A 17,961-nucleotide genomic window follows, 5' to 3' on the forward strand; every position below is an offset into this window, starting at 1 on the left:
TTTTTTTTAAACTGCTTTTGAAGAAGGCCAAATGGTAGTTAAGAGCACTGTCTGTTCTTTCAAAGGCCCCGAGTTCAATCCCCAGCCATCACATGGTGGCTCACAACCATGTATAATAGGATCTGATGCCCTCTTCTGGCATGCAGGTGAACATCCAGATAGAGCACTCATATACATAAAATAAATAAATCTTTAAAAAAAAAAAAGAAAGAAGTTAAAAATCCATACAGTAAGAGGAAAAACACGGAACATAAATCTATTAAATGAGTTTCATCTAGAAGAGCAGTGTACAGCTTAATACCAAAGAAACAACCTCTTATTTAAAACAAAACAGTTTTTAACAGAAACCCAGCAAAGATGTCCATATGAAAAATACATTTTAGTAAAATAGAAAGACAATTAATCATTAACAAATATAAATTAAAATCTTGTTACTTTTGAAAATTGTTACTTACACTAACATAGCTAAAGTATAAAAAGCTGAAATTGCCAAGTCTTTAAGGACGCTAGGGCAACTGGACTGTTGGACCCCGACCACAGGCATAGGTTTTCCACACCCCTCTGGAGTGTAGTTTGGACACCTCTTACAGAGACAAACAAGCTTGCTTTGTGACCCTTCAGTTCCTCTTCAATGTGTATTTATCTAAGAGAAAGGCAAACACATGTTCACAAAGACCTGTGAGCAGGTGCTCCTAACAAACGTCCTCCTAAAATAAAACAAATATGACTTCCTGTCATCTGATACATGGACAGATCACACATAAGCAGTTCTATAGCAGATTCTACTCATCAGCATGAACAGATAGCTACCTAAAATAATTCAGAAAATTCTCAGAAAAAAGTAGCTAAGAAAAGTCAATCAAAGACTATATATTTATTCTATGAATTCATTTTGCAATAATCCAAGAAAATGGAACCTGTAATAACTGAAAGTCAGTCAGAGGGTTCCTTGTATCAGAGGACTGGGGAATGGAAGGCCTACCAAAAACTAATCAGAAATTTGGGTGGTATAGAAATTGTATCTGTAGAGGGCCACAGAGATGTGTCTGTGGTTAAAGGTCTCACTGCGGACCCTGGTCTTGTTCTCGGTAGACAGCTTACAACAGTCTGTAAGTCCAGCTTCAGAAGTTCTCACATGGCCTCCTGGTCTCTATAGGCACCTGCATCCTTATGTGATGCTCACATGCAGAAACATATGAAATCAAACATAAAGTAAATATAAAAACATGAGTAGGGATTAAATCCAGTCTCTTCCGCTGACTGGCCAGCCCTTTGCATCTCTCCTAGCCATGGACACGGGCTTGTGCAGTGTCATGGTTAATTTTAAGAGTTGAATTAAATTGACAGTATATTTTATAAAAATGGACTTTACTTTTATCTGTGACAAGATGAAGTTAACAGATCAGCAAATCACTGATTGAAGAGACAGAAAGAAAATAACATCTGAAAATAAAATCTCTAGCTGCTGCTTCCTGTTATTTAGTTTAAAACATTATTATGAAAGAAGTATGAAAAAGCTTTGGCTTCCTAGAAACTCACTAAGAGACAGGGAAAAGTAAGGAAAGGAAACCAGATTCAAATGGTGACAAACTATGAGCCATTCAAAACCATCAGAATTGAGCTCGAGGCCAGCCTGGTCTACAGAGTGAGGTCCAGGACAGCCAGGGCTACACAGAGAAACCCTGTCTTGAAAAACAAAGAAACAAACAAACAAACAAACAAAAAAAAAAAAAAACCAAAAAAACCCCCAAAAAACCCCGACATAATTGTTGTTTCTCGCTAATTACAAAATCTAAAATAAAATTTATGTATCATTTTCAAATTTTTTCATTTAAAAGGATTTTCCCCTCCCTTTCTGTGTAAATGCAGATCATACTCATTTCTGTGCACCTTTAAATTGATTTTATTGCTACATCAAAGCACCTTCAGCCTGTTGTCCTTATGGAGGGCTATGGAAGAAATTCTTTAGGTGCTGTATCCTTCAATCCATCTGGCTGGCTGGCTGGCTGGCTGGCTGGCTACAGAGGAAGCAGGCTCAGCACAGTGGGTCTCCACATTACTACAGGGACTTCACAGACCCATTAACAAGCATTTAAGCAGTGGAAAAGTCGACATCAAACAGCTGCTTGCTGCGTCCTTGTGCAGCTCGGGACCCAAGGTTCCTTAGAAAGATCTTCTTGTGGCCACAGCCTCTTTGCTCTTTTGGCCTGTCTCCAGCCTTCATCTTGTCTCCCTGCCAAAGCATTCTCTGCATTTCTACCTCAGCAATGGCTCTTGGCAGAGCAAGGGGCAGGAGGGCTGTGCCGCGTGCTTGACTTTCATGTCTCCTCCTGCGAGGGAATGTTATCCCCCCAAAAAAAAACCTTCGAAGAATGAATAACAACATTGTTCCCATATACACAGAGTTACTATTTCCCAATGTGTAGAAAAGTAGTATTTTTAATTCCATATGCAAGAACCTGTTCTAAGCCACAATATTAACCACCACAGGTCAACAAGCATGGCTCTCTATACAAATCCTTTCTATTGCTGAGCTAAAGACTGTGAGCAAGAACAGCATGGGGAAGAAAGGGATATTTCATCTTACCTGTTGGCTACCAGTCTTCATGAAGGAAAGTCAGGGCAGGATGTCAAGGAAGGAAGGCACCTTGATTCAGGAATTAATGCAGAGGACATGGAGGGAGGCTGCATGTTGACTTTCTATCCCTGCTTCCTGGTTGTGCTCAGTCTATATTCATACGAGGCACAGGCTCACCTGTTCTAGGTGGCACCACCCAGTATGGGCTGACTCCTCCTCTATCAAACATTAATTAAGAAAATGCCCTAACAGTCTTGTCTACCTCTTATGAAAGCACTTTCTCAATTGAGATGCATTCTTCCCAGAAGACCTGAGCTCATGTCAATTTAAGAATGACAAAAAATAAATTAACCAGAATACACAAAGACAGATCTTACCTAGAAAAATAGCAGTTACCCTTTTAGTGAGTACCTTTTGAAGGCCAACAATGAACGTTGTATCATTTAATCTTTTCAGAGAATCAGAAAAGTAGGTATTATTATTATTATTATTATTATTATTATTATTCCCACTTTATTTATAAACTGACCAGGACTGAAAGAAAATAGGGAAATTCAAAAAGTGGTCAAGAATTGAACCTAAGAGCCTTCGTAAACCTCTTTATCACTTCTCTCCACATCCTAAAGATTAATATGAATTTCCCAAAAGGACAGTGGGAACAAGTTGAACCTAGAGGAGGATTTGAGCAGGGGTCCTCACTTATAACTCTTTATCTTGTGTCCTGTATCCTAATCATGGCACCGAGTGTCAAGAACCTAAGGTAGCAAGCCTGGACATGATGTCAAGAGAAGTTTTCCCTGCCTCAGCTCTCCTCTCTCCCAAAAGTCTTATTCAACAAGCAACTTCCATATCCTGCCATGCTGCCCACCATCACAGTTCACAGTAACATTTTATATAAGTATGTCCTTCATGCACAGTTTTCTTTTGAAAATTGATTGGAAGTAAGTAGGTAGGCTGGGCAGCAAAGAGAAATAACTAAAGAGGAAAGGTTGTATGTGGGTGGATGGGAAGTCAATGGGGAGAAACAGGAATCAGGACTATATCTGTATGCTCTTGGGAAAAAATGACTAAGTAAAATAACTGTGATCATTTGAAGCAGCCAGCCATTGTGTGCTTGGTAAGAAGGGCAAGATGATTTTACTTTTTCTCCCACTCAAAGACATTTTAAAGCAATCCAAGTATTTGCTTTCCCCAGAAGGAAGTGAGATGGTAAAGAGATGTTATCTTCACAAAGAATTTGGATAGGATTCGAGCATACTTCTTCTTCTTCTTCTTCTTCTTCTTCTTCTTCTTCTTCTTCTTCTTCTTCTTCTTCTTCTTCTTCTTCTTCATCTTCCTCCTCCTCCTCCTCCTCCTCCTCCTTCTTCTTCTTATAAGTAAGGGGGTGGTAGACTCTAAAGGAGTCAGTCTTGTTTGACTCCTTGAAGATATAGCATTAACAGAGAAGATAGGATATAAAATGAAAAGCTGGTTCACCTTGGATGCAATGCCAGAATCTTATTTTTGCTGACCCCTGAGCTTGGTAAACAGAGCAATAAACTACAGCGTCCTCCCAGCAGTGAGCTGTTTGTAGTGAAGAAACCATTTTCTCTTTACTATAGAACACCAGTGCTTGTGTGTGTGGCTTATGTAAAGATGCTCAGCTGACAGACTCTTCAAAGATCTTTTTGCTTGGTAACAACTTTGTGCCCTTTACCACATGAAAAACCTTTAAGGAACTCTAAAACTCATTTCAAGGAAAAGGAAGTAATGAAGGCATACTTGCTTCCTAAGGCTGCTGGAAGAAAGTCTCACAAAGCAAATGGCTTACAGCAGCAGATAGCTACAACGTCACAGCTCAGAGCCCAGAAGCTCAGAATCAACTGTCAGCAGCATCCAGAATAATGCTACAGGGGACCATTTCACTGCCTTCTCCCAGATTCTGGACAAAGGTGTCATGTTGGTTAGTTTTTAATGTCAACTTGATACAAGCTAGAGCCATTTGGAAAAATAGATTCTCAATTAAGAAAATGCTTCTGTAGGAAAGACCTCTAGGCAAGTCTATTAGGCATATTTCTTTTCTTTTTTTTTTTAAGTTGGAATTTTCAAAAATTTCCCAACATAATTTTTGCCATTAACATATTTATTTGTTCACTTTAAGATCAACCAATGCCCCCCCTCTCCACCCAGTTCCTCCTCACATGACTCTTCCCCTCCACCAACTCCCCTTCAACTCTGAGAGGGGCAGTCCCCACATGGGTAGCAGCCTACTCTGGGACCTTAAGTCTCTATAGGACTAGACATATCATTCCTCGCTGAGGCCAGGCTAGGAAGCTCAGTAGGGGAACAGAATCCATAATCAGAAAACAGTCAGGGTACACCCCACTCTAGTTGTTGGGGGACCCGCACGGGGACCAAGCTGTACATCTGCTATGTATGGGGGGGAGGCTATTCCAGCCCTTGTATGCTCTTTGGTTGGTGGTTTAGTTTCTGGGAGGCCCTAGGAGTCCAGGTTAGTTGACTCTATTGGTCTTTTTGTGGAGTCCCTATCCTCTCTGGGTCCCTCAATTCTTCTCTCAACTCTTCCATGAGAGTTCCTAGGCTCCCTCTGTTATTTGGCTATGAGTCTCTGCAAGTGTTTCAGTCACCTGCTGAGTGGAGGCTTTCACAAAGGCAGTTATGCTAGGCTCCTGTCTGTGAATCTACTGCAGACAGATACAAACATAGCCTGAGGCTCCAAGGTAGTTGAAGGAGGAAAGCAGGCCAGCAATGTGTCCCTATTGATCCTCTGAGGACAGCTTGGCACATTCTTTCCCAAACTGGCAGGGTTGCTACTGCATTGATTTCTGTGTGTCCCTGTGAATTCACTAACAGTGCAGACACAATGGTAATTGTTTCTCCCATCTTCACCTACATCTCCATAGAGACACAGCTGACTGGCAGACATTTTTCTGATCAGTGTGGGAGGGCCCAGAGAGCTGTAGGTGGTACCAGCCCTTGGCAGGTGGTCCTGAACTATAGAAGAGAGCAGGCTGAGCTATGAGTGAGCTAGCCAGCAGGCAGCACTCCCCCATAGTCTCTGCCTTCAGTTCTTGCCCTAACTTCCTTCCATGATGAAGTATATACTGTGAGCTGAAGTAAACCCTTTTCATCATGGCATCTTATCACAGTAATAGAAATCCTAAGATAGTTGCCAATTTTGGCAGTTTATGTGTTCAAACCATCTCGGTCCATCCTCTGCCTTTGTTATCACATGACATCTCATGCCTCTGTGTTGACATGTTATTTTCTTCTTATTAAAGACACTGGCGAGATTTGATTCGGGGTCATCCAAATGATTACATTTTAATTGTATCTCTAAAAGACTTGATATTCAAGTGAGGTTTTATTTACATGTGCTAGAGTACTAATGCACCAGACTTTGTGTGTAGTCTGGGAGATCTGAGCTCAAGCCCTCATGCTTGCCTAGTAAGCACTTAATCTACTGAGCAATCTCTAATGTCTATAATGTTTTCTATGCCTTTCTTAGTAGCAATTAGCCATTAACCATGATAAATGTTACTAAACTTAATGGTAAAAATTGGATTGTCAGAACCAAAGGGTGATTTAGAGACCACACCCCAGGAGACAGGGATGTCCACAGCTAAACTTTCTTTGCTTTCCTCTTTTTCTCTCTCAAATTTCAACTTCACTCTTCCCCCTTCCTAACATCCTGACTCTTGTTTTAGAACAATATGTGTTTCTTTTACTCACAGAAATATTCTTGTACAGAGTGTCAATGAAGAATTTCTTTTCTTTTCTTTTCTTTTTTTTTAGTGTCAGCTCGTCTTTGTTTTTTTTTTAATTTTATTAAATTTTTACATTTCAAATATTTCCCCTTTTCTGGTCCCCCACTCCCCAAAAGTCACATGAGCCCCCTTCTCTCCCCCTGTTCTCCCATCCACCCCTTCCCACTTCCCTGTTCTGGTTTTGCCTTATACTGCTACACTGAGTCTTTCCAGAACCATGGGCCACTCCTCCTATCTTCTTGTACCTCATTTGAAGTGTGGATTATGTTTTGGGTATTTCAGTTTTCCAGGCTAATATCCACTTATTAGTGAGTTCATACCATGATTGATCTTTTGAGACTGGGTTACCTCACTTAGTATGATGTTCTCAAGCTCCATCCATTTGCCTAAGAATTTCATGAATTCATTGTTTCTAATGGCTGAATAGTACTCCATTGTGCATATATACCACATTTTTTGCATCCATTCTTCCGTTGAGGGATACCTGGGTTCTTTCCAGCTTCTGGCTATTATAAATAGGGCTGCTATGAACATAGTGGAGCATATATACTTATTACATGCTGGGGAATCCTCTAGGTATATGCCCAGGAGTGGTATAGTAGGATCTTTTGGAAGTGACGTGCCCAGTTTTCTGAGGAACCTCCAGACTGATTTCTAGAGTGGTTGTACCAATTTGCAACCCCATCAGCAATGGAGGAGTATTCCTCTTTCTCCACATCCTTGCCAACACCTGTTATCACCTGCGTTTTTAATCTTAGCCATTCTGACTGGTGTAAGGTGAAATCTCAGGGTTGTTTTGATTTGCATTTTCCTGATGACTAATGAAGTTGAGCATTTTTTAAGATATTTCTCCCCCATCCGAAGTTCTTCAGGTGACAATTCTTTGTTTAACTCTATACCCCATTTTTAATAGGGTTATTTGGTTTTCTGGGGTCTAACTTCTTTAGTTCTTTGTATATATTAGATATTAGCCCTCTATCTGATATAGGGTTGGTGAAGATCTTTTCCCAGTTTGTTGGTTGCAGATTTGTCCTTTTGATGGTGTCCTTTGCTTTACAGAAACTTTGTAATTTTGTGAGGTCCCATTTGTCAATTCTTGATCTTAGAGCATACGCTACTGATGTTCTGTTCAGGAACTTTCCCCCTGTACCGATATCCTAAAGGGTCTTCCCCAGTTTCTTTTCTATTAGCTCAATGAAGAATTTCTTATAACTCGGAGCTTACATCCGAATGAGATAAAAGTGTGATTATAATGAAACAAGTCACCTGTGCACATAGAAAACAATTTGCTAGGAACATCAGTGTCAGAGGTCTCGGTGACCTCTCAGTACCACCTTTGTTCCGGACTATGGTTATTACACTGGATTAAACAGACAGAAGATTTGGAGACCGACACTAGTTTAAGTGCTAGTGGATAAATGAATTCTTTGACAAAGTTTTTCAGCCTCTCTACCCTTGCTCAGCCTCACTTTTCTCACTTGTGAAGGATATTAGTGACACCTACTTTATATAATTATAAAAATTAAGTGAGAGGAATTATCCATAGCCTAATAATAGTATTAGTAATAGGTGATGGTGGCTGTCATTTTAGGTGTAGAAGGAGTAATTGATGTGATAATTATACCATGCTTATGTTATGTTTGTCATAACTCTGAAAAAAATATGGGAAATGATCTAAAAGAAAAAAAAACAAAGTTTATCTTGGCTTATGGTTCATTGAGGAGCGAACTATTTATGCCATGCTATATAAGAGGGAAAAGGGAAAGAGAGGAAGGAACTGGAATCACAACTCCAGTGACTTACTCCCTTTAATGGGGTCCTACTTCCAATATTTCCACATATTCACATGTATACTTTCATATCTCCACCAGCAGCTGGAGGCCACACCTTCAATGAATGAACTTTTGGGAAATATTTAAGATACAAGCAATAGTAATGTTGGGATTAAAGGCATGTACCATCACCACCTGCCTACAAAACCCTCTCTTAAAGGAAAAGAAGAGGACAATTTTTTTTCACCAAGATATGAATAGACATTTTACAAAATAAATATGTTATCAATGACTTGCAAAAATATAACATTGTCAATCTCAATATGTATGTCAGAATAACCACCAGCACAGTACAAGGAAAAATGATGTCAAAGACACTTACGACTTGTTATGCAACAATTGTTGCCCATTGCTAATTGGCCAATGCACTCTTTGTAATTGGCCTTTTCAATGCCTTTCTTATAGATCAGTACACAATACATTTATCAATGTATGCTTAGTGTTATAAAATTTTGGCATTCTGATGCATACACTAATCTTCTGAGTTGAATTCTGAGTTGAGCAATTAGTTTTGTATAAGAATATAAACATAAATTTCTGACTCTTCAGATTAGATAATTTCAACATGGACAACTCCAAGCTCACTAAGCAGATGCCTGAGCATTTCGCAAACTTCACTGTAAGCTAATTCTCTGTCCTTATACGTCAAATACAATACAAGTCCCACTTAGACTGTGATGTGTCACTTTCCTTCTCCTCCAGGACATACTCTCTCCCTCTCCTTTTGCCAAAGTGGTTTTCCTCTAGTTTTGCCATTTCTCTCCATAAATACTGTGAGCCTTCTCAAAGTCTACCAACTCATTGGTTTTTTTTTTCACTTTCATTAATATTCATTAATATTTCCATTGCAAATCTTCTCTAAGGGGTAATATGTGCTAAATATGGTGGATCAAACAACCATTAAAAACAACATCCTTTAAACATAAGTTCACTGATTAAGTAGCAGCCTTATTTATAATAGCCAGAAGCTGGAAAGAACCCAGATGCCCCTCAAAGGAAGAATGGATACAGAAAATGTTGTATATTTGCACAATGGAATACTACTCAGCAATTAGAAACAATGAATTCACAAAATTTTTAGGCAAATAGTTTGATCTGGAAAATATCATCCTAAGTGAGGTAACCCAATCACAAAAGAATACACATGGAATACAGTCTCTGATAAGTGGATATTAATTAGCCCAGAAGTTCTGAATACCCAAGGCACAAATAGCATAACAAATGACTCCCATGAAGAAGTATGGAGAGGGTCCTGATCCTGGAAAGGATTGATCTAGCGTTAGAGGGGAGTACCAGGACAGAGAAAAAGGAGGGAGGTGATTGGGAATGGGTGGAGAGAAGAAGGTTTATGAGACATATGGGGAGGTGGGATCTGGGAAAGGGAAAATCATTTGGAATGTAAACAAAGAATATAGAAAATAAAAGTATATATTAAAAAAAACTAATACTGCCAACTACTCCCAACTACTCACTTGAGTGCCAAAACACAAAATTGAAATTTCTAAGTGGCATTAAAATCAGAAGAGCTCACAGAGATGAAAAATTGACAAAACAGGATGCCCCAGTCGGCTGCAGGTGTGAGGCACTGACCAAGTCAGAAGACTTAAATGGTTGAGCTTTGTCCACAGGGACTGGATGGAGCTGAATGCACATGAACACTAAGCCTTGGAAGATGAAGGTGGACACACCAAGTGAAAACCAGTGTCCTGTAGAGGACAACTGACAGGCACATTAAAGCAACAAGTCCCAAGCAAACATAGCTAGAGAAGAATAGTAGAAGATAATCTCTGAAAGAATTGCTGTTTGTTTGTTTGTTTAATTTCCAGAGGTAAGAACTTATGAAGTACATAAGCTGTGAAGAAAGGGATGTAGTTATAAAATACAGATGTTACATACATAAAATATTATTAAAAAAAAAGAAAGAAAAGAAGAGCAGATAGTGAGGAGATGGTGCACTTAGGTTTGTTAAACAGAATTGAACTGGAACATAAAATTAAGAGTGTCTCCCATGACATTACAAAGGTAAAGAATGAAAAAAGTAAGAGCAGAAAACAGAGGTGAAGAACAACTAGTGGTTTTGATCTGTCCTGAAGGAAGGGACAGTGGAAAACGCAGGAAAGGCGATAGTGGAATAGCACTGACTGAAAGGGCTACGGGCAGAGCGGGAGATCTGGTTCTCTTGGATTTAACATCCAAGAGAAATTGGATGAAGCATTTACATTTTTAAGGCAACACATCAAAGCAAGCTCTAAGCCAGGCATGGTAATTTAAGCTTACAATTCTGGCCAGAACTTGAGAGGCTTGACTAAGAAGACTTTAATTCTAACCTAGGCCACTCAGTGTTGTTTATATATAGGTGGATGAGTAGATAGATAGATAGATAGATAGATAGATAGATAGATAGATAGATAGATAATACATACATACATGCATACATACATACATACATACATACATACATACATACATGCATAGAAAAAACCCACAAAAACAAGCTAGCATGGAGTTGTGGCTCTGTGACACAATACTTATTGCCATCCAAAAGCCATCCCTCCATACAAACAAACAAAATAAGCAAAAAACAAAACAAAACAAAACAAAACATGTGCTCCATTGGTTTGGGGTAAAATTGCATATCATCAGATTAAAAAAAAACTTTGAAAAGGCTACAAGGAAAAAAAGCAACCTATATAACAGAACAGATAGCAGAACTGTGAAAGCCACAGTGGACTCTTAAAGGAATGATGCTAAATGAAAATAACTGCTAATTATTTCCTATAAAACATAAACTATAAAGCTGAAATTTTTATATCCAGTGAACTGCAAATCAATAAGCCCCTTTTTAAAAAGCCATCTAGAAAGTTTAGCAGCCACTGACTCCTTAAAATCAAACTTCTAAAGATATCTTATGGCACAATCAGATGTGATCAAATTATCTGGCAACATAGAAATGACTATGATTTGGATAATAATTGGGGCTTTAAATAACTGTGTTGGTTACTCTTTTCATCGGTGTGATCCAATATCTAATAAAAAAAACAAAAAACAGAGTAAGTGTTCAAGGCGTGTTTGGGCTCAGAGTTATAGAGTAGAGCATATGGAAGGCAGTAAGAGAAGAAAGCTTGCTCATGTTCCGTGGGTCAGGAAGTCACCAAGGGAGAATTGTGATACACAACTGGGCTTCTCTTCTTCCAGTTTTTATTCAGCCCAGGTGCTCAGTCTGTGAGATAGTACTGCCTAAATTCAGGGGACATCTTCATCTAATTCTCTCTGGAAATCAGACAGATGGAAATCAGTGCCTCATGAGAGCCCAAGATATTTCATAATTTAATTCCATCAACCTTGAAATTAACCATCACAATAACTAGTAATAATATAGATAAGAAGATAGTACTGATATGAGGATATTTTTCATAGCAGCCACGTTTCTGCACATCTTATAAACAGATGTAGGCACTACCTTATAGACTATCCACCTCTAGGAAAAAGGGAAGTTTTCTTATATTGTTGAAAACAAAACTCATTTTCCCAAGCAGAGAGAGCCAACAGTCTTCTAGAGCTGTGATAAAATACTTTGAATAGTACAGGTAAGGGCAAAGGGTTTATTCTGGTTCACTGTTTGGGGAAATCAAGGCAAAATGAACTGCGGACTACCTAGTATTCTGTTTACTCCCTCTATTTGATACAGCCACATATCCCATGCCCAGAAAATAATCCTGCCAGAATGTTTTCCCACATCAATCAATTTTAAAAAGATAATCCCAGAGTCTAACATAACCTGAATAATCTCTTATAGTGTGCCCCCAAATCAATTTTTTAATTGGATCCATGTCCAGTCAGCTGACAAACAAGACAAAAAACATTAACCCTTGATGTCCATTTTAAGGGGTTCAGAATCTCTCAGTACAACGTCTTTCCAGGAAAGTACCAACTTGAATTTTCACACGCCATCAAGACATCTCAGTGTCACTCTTTTAAAAATTGAGCTCCAGGAAGTAAGAAAGGAAATGCAAGCCCCTGTCACCATTATTATTACAATGAACAAAAATCCCCATTCTTCATCCTGGTTGTGGGAAGAGTTATTCATTAAGTTTAGCTGTCATAGACAAATATAAATATAAGCTTCCGGTTAAAATACTGAAGTTGAGTTTGTAGCATTGAAGTTGATAGTTTGTTACAACTGATTGTTAAAATTTTAATTGATAGTTTCAAAATAAGGAAAGCATGGGGAAACAAAATGCTATAATAAATAGAAAAATGTGAGACCAGATTGGCAAAATTATTTAAAATATACTAACAGTATAATGGAACATGGAGATGTAGCTATTATCTACACAGAGCTTTCATTCCATTTCAGCCTCTTTGGCACAAGAAGGTACAACCAATGCTATCAAATGACAAAGGTAAACACCGAGCCCTTCACAAGCCCTTTAACTAAATGGTGGGCTACCTGCAAGATGTCAGGGAAATGATAACAAAAAGCTTTTGGAAGTAACCAACTAACAACTTATTTGACTTAAGGACCACTCCGTGAGATGGAAACTGTACCTGACACTGCTTTAGAAATCCAGAACCAGAGGCTCAATGGCTTAGGGACCTAGAGTAAAACCAAATACTACTGCTCTAAAAAAAGAAAAAAATGCAACAATAAAATGACTCCTAATGACCTCCCCCATCCTTATAGGTCAGTGCCTTGCTCAGCCATTATCAGAGAAGCTTCCTCCTGCAGCAGAGGGGACACATTCAGAGACGCACTGCCACACTTTACATTGAAAATGAGACCCTGGAACACTGAAGTCTACATGGGATGTCTCCATCAAATCCTTCCCCTCAGAGTTCAGAGGAGTGCATGGAAAAGGAGGTAGAAAGAATAGAAGAGCCAGGGGGGATGGGGGACACCAGGAGAGCAAGGCTTGGTAAACCCACTGAGCAAGCTCATGTCAGCTCTCAGAGCCTGAAGCAGCCTGCAAAGACAACACCAGGTCCTCTGCATTTACAAGATGGCGACTTCCAGCTTAGTGTTTATGGGTTTCCTGAAGAGTGGGTCTGACTCTGTGTCTTCTCTTGGGCCTTTTCCTTCTGTTAGTTGTCTCATCTAACGTCAATGTAACAGCAAAATAAATGTTTGCTTTATCTTACTGTGTTTTATTTTGTTATATTCTTAAAAATAAACCTAGCCACTAAGGGACAGATCAACAACGGAACTGTTACTTATACCTGCTGGGAAAGGGAACATCTGTTTTCTCCAATAGAGACACTGAGTGTATCAACCACTCCAGGGCGGTGTCATGCTCAGGAGTAGTTGACCTACATATGATGGAGGACACAGGTTTTTCCTGGTGTGCTTTTATTTAGTTACAGTTTGGAGGTACAACTATGTGTATGTGTGTGTTTGTGTGTGTGTTTGTGTGTGTGTGTGTGTGAGTGAGTTTCTTTGGGATGTTTGGTTTTCTAGGTTTGGGATTTTTGATGCTTCACTGCTGTATTAGGATTTTGTTTTGCTGTTTTGTGTTTTGAGAAAGAACAAATTGGGTGTGTAGTAGGGATGGGGAGAGGATCTGGAAGGACTTGGGGGAGGGGAAATATGATCAAAATATGTTTAAATTTAAAACATTGTTTAAAATCATTAAAATAGTAAAAAAAGAAAAATTAAAGAAATGTTCTCCCTCTAGGCAAGTATTTAGCCATGAAGAATTTTGCTACAGTTAAATCTTGACCCTAAGAAGGTAAGGCCAGAATTCTTTCTTGAGGGCACCCTGTGCACCCACCTGCCAGAAGTCATAAAAGGGGGGATCAAGCGAGGAGAATGACACCATAGACGCTCACAGGTCAGACAAAGTTCCAGTCACACTACCGGAGCTCGCGGGTTAGATCAGATCAGGCAGTCACTTCACAGATGCTCTTAGGCATCTTGGATGAGATGTCTGAAGTCGTGTTTAGGGCTATCAAGGCGGCTTCAGGAAGAAAAGCCATTTGCCACACAATACTAACGACCTGGTATCATGATAAAGGAGAAGGATAGAACTAGCACCCAAAAATTGTCCTCTACCCTCCACACAGATGTTGAGGCAAAGTCACACACACATAAACACACACACACACACACACACATGTACACACACACACACACACAAACACATTCATGCATTTATACACAAAATATACTCTCACATACACATGTGAACACACACACATGCACACACAAATAAGTTTTAGGTTTTGGATTCTTTAGATTGAGTTGCGTTCACTTAATTGTATATATTTCACATGTTATTTGTATTATTATTGTTGTTGTTGTTGTTGTTGTTGATCATTTCATTTGTTTACATTTCAAATGTTATCCCCTTTCCCAATCTCCCCTCCACGAATCCCGCACCCCTCCACATTGACTCTAAGAGGGTACCCACTCACCCACCCACCCACTCCAGCCTCACACCTCTAGCATCCTTCCTTCTCTGGGGGACCAAGCACCCCTCCTCTCACTGATGCCTGATAATGCCATCCTCTGCAACATATGTAGCGGGAGCCATGGACTGGCCCATGTCTACTCTTTGGTTGGTGGTTTAGTCCCCGGGAGGTCTGGTTAATTGATGCTGTTATTCTACCCATGGGGTTGCAATCCCCTTCAGCTCCTTTAGCCCTTCCCCTAACACTTCCATTGGGATCCCCAGGCTCAGTCCAATGGTTGGATGTGAGCATCTGCATATGTCTTAGCCAAGTACTGACAGAGCCTCTCAGAAGATAGCCAGACCAGGCTCCTGTCTGCAAGCACCTTCTTGGCATCAGCAATAGTGTCAGGGTTTGGTATCTGAGGATGGGATGGGTCACAGTCTCTGGATGGCCTTTGCTTCAGCCTCTGCTCCAGTGTTGTCCTTGCATTTTCTTTAGACAGGGACAATTCTGGGTTAAAAATGTTTAAATGGGTGGGTGACACCACTCCTCCACTGGGGGCCGTGTCTATCTACTGGAGGTGGTCTCTTCAGGTTCTATCTCCCTGGGTATTTCAAAAGTGACAAGACATGTTTAAGTCTGGAATCAGAAACAAGCATTTATCAGGAAATTATTTGCAGAAGAAAGGCAGCAATATCAATCTATGGCAATGAATGTAAATTACTAAGATTGAAAAAGTATAGAAAGCCCAACTGTATTGTAACATACATTATATTGGTAAATTATTATCTGCTGCTTGATCTTATCAACAGCTGGCCCTGGAAGTAGTGTTGTCTCCTGCCTCTTATTTCAGACACAACTGGTTGGGTATTGGAGGTAACCCACCAAACCTCCTGGCAGGAGGAACAAGAAGAGAAAAATATCTCCAGAGTGAATACATTTTTCCTTGAAAACAGCTGGCAGCAAACCACACCCAGCAGAGGTTGTTAATGTCCCTATCCTGGCACAGAAATGCCCACAGAGGGAACAGAGAGCCAGAAGCACAGCCACCGGGAGCTCAGCTGTGCAGAAAAGCTCAACCAGGAACTCTGTGTGGCACTTCAGTCTCTGCAGCCTGTTTGTAAGCCCCGGGTCTGATGATGTGAACTCCTGTTGGCTCCTTCAGTTGAGCTCCTCTGGTCATCTCTCTGGAATGTTGCGAGGCCAGGTTTGATAATGTTTTCTATCTACCTGCTTCTTCTGTTATTTGCTATTTCCTACTTTGCTTTTGATTGAATAGGCTTAATAATAAACTCACTCATTCAAAACCGAAAATACAGTAATCATAGTTACATTCTCTGAATCATGCAGAATATGCACCAGTAACAAAATTAATAAATTAAAGCCATAATCAAAATTCCCCTTTTCTCTCATCTTAATATCTACCTAAAGCACAATTGAACCTATACAGAGACACTTGCTCAACCATTTTCACAGATGCTCTATTCATAATAATCAGAAATTGAAAACAGACTAGATATCCATTGACAGCTGAATGCATAAAGAAAATGTGGTACATTTATACAATGCAATACTACTCAGCTGTTAAAAAATGAAATTTACAGGCAAATGTTTGGTGCTGGAAAAAAATACTAAATGAGGTGGCCCCAAATCATAAATATGGTATGTATTCACTTATATATGAATGTTAGTGGTTAAGTCTTCAATAAGCAAACTACACTCCATATAAACACACAGAGGTTAGGTAAAGAGTAAGGGACTGGGGGCAGGGGTGGAAAGTAGAATACTTGTTACTGATAGACATGGGGATGGCGCGGGAGCATGAAATAGGAAGACACATGGTGAGGGGGAGGGAAGGGGATGAGAAAGGAATACGGAGAGAGACAACCGCACTAAGGGCCATTGAGGGGTCATATGGAAAGTCTGTAGGGTAGAAGCTTAAGATATAAATATATATTGTATAAAAGTGATCTGAATAGAATTGCCAAGTGAGAGGGGAGACGGAAGTCCAGCAGAACATGGACATCCCTTGGTACCAAATGAAGCTTCCAGTTCTGGAAATGGGTTACATTGGACAGAGGCCAAGGGGACCTCACGACAATTTCCAAACAACAGAGACTTTTGCTGAAGCTGCTGGTTGTTCTTTACAAACTGATAATTAGGCCCTGTTGCTGAAGACACGACTTATCCAACACATTCAACATGGAGAATTTGAGTTGGTGCCTACCTAGAGCCTTCATGCCTACTAACTAGTGTTCGTGATACTGGAAGGTACTCTGCGTGATTCTAGAGGAGAACTGAAAGCACCAACCTAGCTAAAATCCCTTCCAGTCCACAATGGTGACCTGCCTGCAAGATGTACCAAAGCAAAAGTGACACAAAGCTGTGGGAGTAGCCAACCACTGTCTGACTGGATTTAAGGACCACCCCATGAGATGAAACCCAACACTGCTCAGCTGACCAACACTCTGAAACTGTATAGGCCAGAGACCTAGGGGAAAACCCAATACTATTCTTCTTATCAAAGAACATGGCAGCTAAATGACTCCTAATGATATTCTGCTGTATGCATTGATCAGAGCCTTTCTCCGTTATCATTGGAAACGCATCCTCCTGCAGCAGATGGAGGCAAATACAGAGACCCACAACTTGGCAATGAGCAAGGACTGAGAGGTCTTGCATTCACTCTTTAATGGGAAGTCTCCATGAAATACCTCTCCTCGGGGCTCAGGGAAATTTGTGGAGGAGGTGGCAGAAAGAGGTTATGAACCAGAGTAGATGATGGACACCAAGAAAACAAGACCTAGACACATCAGGGCTGGTGAGTAGATAACTCAGAGACTGTGGCTGCATGCACAGGGCCTGCATGGGTCAGACAGGGTCTCAGCACCAGCAGGATAAGTGGTCACAATCCCCCACCTCTAACCTGGAAGCTGTCTTAAACTGATAACCACTGGCAAAGGAAGTGTCATTGGCAAATTAGTTTTCTCCAACACAGTCTCATAGGGTATTCAGACTACTTGTCCAGAAGTTGATGGCCAAGATAAAACTAACTCAATTGAAACTCTTGATGTTCTTTGTCTCATAATGATTTGGTTCAAGTCATTTTTTTTTTTTTACCATTTTCACGTCTTGTGAAAATATATTATGGTTTTCAGTTTTGCATTTCTATGGGATTTCTCTGTGTGAAAATTATTGTGTCTCTGCATCTATATGCAGTTCTTGTGCTATTTTTAACCCTTTTAATCTATCCATTAGTTGTGTTCTATTTCAGTTTGTTATTATTTTTATCTTACTATTATTATATGCTTATTTGTTTTCTAAGGACAGTGAGAAAGAACGGGTGTGGATTTGGGTGGGAAGTGAGGTAGGGGAGGATCTGTGAGGATCTGAG

This window comes from Apodemus sylvaticus, chromosome 23 (assembly GCF_947179515.1).
Source record: "Apodemus sylvaticus chromosome 23, mApoSyl1.1, whole genome shotgun sequence".
Classification (NCBI taxonomy): domain Eukaryota; kingdom Metazoa; phylum Chordata; class Mammalia; order Rodentia; family Muridae; genus Apodemus; species Apodemus sylvaticus.